This window comes from Castor canadensis, chromosome 2 (genome assembly GCF_047511655.1).
Source record: "Castor canadensis chromosome 2, mCasCan1.hap1v2, whole genome shotgun sequence".
NCBI lineage: Eukaryota > Metazoa > Chordata > Mammalia > Rodentia > Castoridae > Castor > Castor canadensis.
In genome coordinates this window covers 41,064,856-41,070,058 of record NC_133387.1, presented here as the reverse complement: position 1 = coordinate 41,070,058, position 5,203 = coordinate 41,064,856, and positions in this window count along the sequence as shown.

The following is a 5,203-nucleotide window of genomic DNA, read 5'->3' as shown; positions in this document are numbered from 1 at the left end:
CTTAAAAGTATCCAGACAGTTGTGAATAAAACTAAAGGGCAAATTGACTTAGTAATACTGTTTGGTGTCTCCCAATTGGTAAATTCTTTACTTAAAACATTACCAACACTGATTTCTCTTAATTTTTACTGCCTCTTACAATCTAAACAAGGAATCACATGGTTTTGTGTCTTTTGTTCTCTATGTTTTCAGTTTCGTATATTGGTAGTAATAGAAGAATGTGTGAAGTCAGATAATGCTTTATCTTTTCCTTTTTTCTTTCCCACAATAACAACCTTTTATTATTAATTCATTTCCTAGCAAAACCAAAATAGTATCAAGGCATTTAGCCAATAAAAGTCTCAGCAGCCAGAAAGCAAAAGAAAACTATTCTCATTTGGTTAACAATTTTTGTGCCAAATGCAATAAAATTTAAAAAGCAGGAAAACTACTCTATAAAATTACTCTGAGAGTACAAAAACCCAGGAGTTTAAAATGAGGAAACTAGTGTCTCTGAAAGAGGAAACTGTCCATAATGCTCCCTGGGGACACTTGTCATTTTGCTCAGCCTTCCAGACACAGCCCTTCTGCATGCATTAGATTAAAAGCAGGTTTGATCAAATAATCCCCAGGTCCTCCCTGTTAAAGTATTCTGACATCAGAGAAAATTAGCTGCGTGGAAGGTTGCAAATTCGGTCTTTGTTTACTTTTCACTCTGTTAGGCCTCTAAGAGGGAATTAAAAGCTCAGAGAGCCCTGGCTCTGTGAGTCTATGATTAGGAGAGATAAGCTAGTGTGGATTACTATTTCTTCACTGGTGAAAAACAGGCAACAATCAAAAGATTGTAAATTGATAAGGATACAAAGGAAGACTGATCCTAACTAATGTATGGCTCCCTGAAGGAGGACTTCTTTCAGCAGTGGCACAGTTACAGAAGAAAATGAGACCTGCTATTACTTCCTGGGTTCTGTCCTCTCAGGAAAAGTCCTTCATATTTGCAATGCCACTCCACAGGGAAGAGTTTTCTTGTCCTCTTTCTATTTCTCAGCTATTGTTAGTGTACCAAAACCTGAAATCCACTAACCTCACACTTCAGGTTCTCTGTAAATACCAGCCCATTCTAAGCATTCTTGTGAAGTCCCCAAATCAATTAACTGTGTGGAGGATTGAGAATGTGAGGAGTCAAGTCAGTATAATGAAATGTGCAAGGTAATTACCCAGCCCTTGGAAAAGCCGTCAGAGGCTGCACTTAATAGCTTAATGTCAAAAGAAAATTTAAGATTCTCACCTTTGTATTTACCCATGATTGTACAGTAATTACTCAACTGGTTTAGAGTTTAAACATTATAGTTACCATTTCAAGCATTATATGTAAGAACCAAAGTCAATTTCTAAATCATTTGTTGCTATTTAAAGTACACAACTAGATGACATGTTCTGCAGAACTGTTGAAAATCAGCAAACAAACAATTGGTTTTCTTCTTTCAATTTCAACTTATAAAAAGTTTAGGACAAACACCCACACCCATACCACACTCACAGACACAAAACCACTCACTAGCAGTGAAGCTATCTCTGGACAATGCTATAGAAAATAAGGTACACAGATATTTGATATTTGTCTCCACCACTGTCACATATCTGTTCATAGTGTCATTGCTGCACTTGAGGACAAAAATGTATAGGTCTCTAAGGAGACAGTATCTCTCTCTCTCCCTCACTCTTCATATATATACACATACATATATAGAAATATATATATCTATACAACACACATATATATGTATACACATATAAAAATTGTATATTTATAAATATATATTATACAAATGCAATAAAATTATTTATATATAAAAAATAGATTTTATATATATTCTCATACATCTTCTTTGTGAAAAGAATATTGTTCAGTTGGATAAATCCTATGAATAAAACTGATAGACAGCAAGAGACAGCAAGACATAGCAATCTTTGTTTTCTAGAATATGGTATAAATAATACACAAATGTTTAATGACATTATGTCAACTTTGGTCATGAGAAGTCTCAAGGATGCAGATTAAATTGACCATCTGTACAGCCTGCCATGAAGCAAATTGTTCATCATTTTTCATGAAGAACTGTTCAAGTATTAATGAGCTTGGGCTACAAAAGTTTTCCCAACCAAAGGATGACAAATACAAGGAATAATTTTCAAATGTTTAAAAGTGAGATGATTCTGCACCTATCACTTCTTATTTGGTGTCTTTAATAAGGCTTTGTTTTTACTAGCATTTCTAAACTCCAGAGAATGAGGTTATGTACATCCCTACATGTATGCCTTCTCTTTGATTAGAACGTAAGCATGCAACATACTTTATGACCCATAAGACATGTGGACAATGACCTCCAGTGATTAGTAGCAGTATTTAAAAATAATGATAAAATATTAAGCTATTTGATGGGAATGGAAATAATCTTAATATCATTATTTTTTATGAATATAATGAATGATAAAATATGCACAAATATATTTGTTGATAGGACATTACATAGGGGAACTATATAAGCGTGTCCCATTTTGAAATAAAAATTTTAAATGAATTTCTCCACATAGTACATCCTATACCCTAAAACAAAGTAACCCAAAGGAATTCTATTTGTGCATCCTCTAGGTGTCATACTTGACCAAGATTTGCATTCAACAAAAATTATTTTAGGCTTCTTTCTTTGCCCCCACCCATGCCACACCCATCAAATTATCAAGAGATAAAACATTTGACTTGTGATATTTGTAGTAGGTAGTCATAGATTTTATTGTCTTTTCCAATTTTGACTCTAATAATCATCCTCTCTTTTTCATCCAACTGAATTTTATTTATAAACAACTTCCCATATTGGTTGGTTGACTGTTTGGTTGCTTGGTTTGTAATTTTGTGTGGTAAGAAAAGGGCAGATTCTAAGTCTCAAATAGTTCTAGAGAACATTAACCTCATGAGTTCTCCATTTTATTAATCATGAAACCTGTTTGGAAACAAACAAGGTCTTCTTCAAGTAGTTGGAACCCCTGTTTTGAGCATCAAGTGCAAATGTGCCATATTTTGTTCCAGATCCTCCAGAAATTTAGGATTGGATCACTCCTATAGGATTCTGTTCCAGGTGGTGTGTGAGTTATCAATAGACCCTGGCTCAAGGGACAGTTTAAACAATTCGACAGTGTGACTTGGTGAATTTTCCCAGAGAGGAGAATACCTTGGCCAAACACAATGGTTTTGGCATTTGAGATGTATAGATGAACAATTTATACAAGGGCAACAGAACTTGCTAGCTATCACTAGTTGTATTGATGTACTCCAGAGGTATAATGAATATGCTTGGCCTTGCAAATAATTGTAAAATGAAATATGAAGACCAGAAATCTTGTTTGGTAGTTGAAAATAAGACCCTTGTCACCTTCAGTGGTATACTACAAAAACCTGAAGACCCAAATTGAAAACTTAAGAGTTGATAACTTCAAAGATAATTGAACAATCAACTAAGGAAAGCCTGCTATGGTAAGATCAGGGTTCAACTATGGAAAATTTGTGACCCGATATGTGGGAGTAGTTCATCTTGTGAATGCCTCCTAGTTTTGGGTTTCCAAGGATCCTCTGAACTCTCTCAGACTGTAGAGTAGTGACCCATCCATCTTAGTTAAAAGCTGACATATGCTCTTACATGAAGGTTGGTTCAGGACCAGCCCTTGTCTCATTTCCTAGCTTGCAGATTGATGATTAAGTTTTAGGATAAAGTAGCCTAGGACATGCTGAGTCTAATAGGAGAGCAAACATATTAAACAGTAAAGGAACTTCAAGAATTTCCCAGGATAAACTAATGAAAGAAGAGTATTCACAGAACTAGATTTTGGAACATAAGATAAAAAAGATTTATTAATTGGAGAACACTCCAAGGTATGGAAGAAGTACAAAGTGGTTGCTATGATAGTTTCTAGAAGCCAGGAGACAGTAAAGGACTACCCTGAAGGAAGTCTAAAATGCCTAAATTACCAAGGCAGATAGGGAAGGAAGGGATTAAAAGTCTTCAGAATGTGAGCATGCTGGAGTGGCTAACATTCTGTAAGGAAAGGGAACTCCCAAGAGAGGATTATACTCCTCCAAGGAAACAGAGAAAAGTGTTGGTGAGAGGGGATCAACATTATTATGGTTCATGGTAGCTTTCTGTATTCCAGCAGTAGGAGAGGTGATCACACAGGTGCAGATCTTTGATCCACTGGAGTTATTTTTTGTAGATGGCATGAAGCTTGGTTCTGAATTCAATGTTGTGCAAATTGATACAGATATCCTACAGTTTAGATCTCAAATGTCCATCAAAGTCCTATGTGTTGGAGGTTTGGTCCCCAGCCTGTGTTGTTATTGGGAGGTGGTGGAACATTTAGGAAGTGGGGACTAATTAAATGAGGTTTGGACATTTTGGAGTGTGCCCTTGAAGTACATTGTGGGACCCCATGCTTCCTCTCCCTTTTCTTTTGTTTCCCAGAAACCACAAGGTGAGCAGCTTGCTCTTAAATGCATGTCCCTAATAATGTACTGTCATGCCACAGGTCCAAGCAATGGGACCAACTTACCAAACTGAAACTTCCAAAACTGTGAGGAGAAAATGGACATTTCCTCATTTTAAGTTGATTTTCTCAGATATTTTGTTATAGTAATGAAAGTTACCAGAATATCCAATTGTCCCAGGAACATCTATTTGTAAGATTATTATTTTTCTCACCAAATTGTGTTGGTACCTTTATAGAAAATCAGTTGAGCAATCAGACTTAGTGGCTCAAGCCTGTAATCCTAGCTGCTCTAGAAGCAGAGATATGGAGGATCACGGTTTGAGACCAGTCTGGACAATGACTGTGTGTACGTGTCATCCTAGCTAAGCACAAATAGAAGGATTAGGCCTACTGGACAAAGCAAGAACCTATCTCAAAAATAATCAACACATAAAGGGCTGGGTGTACAGCTCAACTGGTAGAGCACCTACCTAGCAAACAAAAGGTCCTGAGTTCAACACCCAATACCACTAAAAAAAGTGAAAAAAAGTCAATTGATCATGAATGAATTGATTTATTTCTAGACTACTGATACAAATGCCTGTCCTTAAGCTCATACAACATTGTCTTTTACTGTTCTTCTGTGAGTGGCCTGCTTGGGATTTCTATTTATCCTTAATTAAATCTTGGCAGATTGTGTACTTTT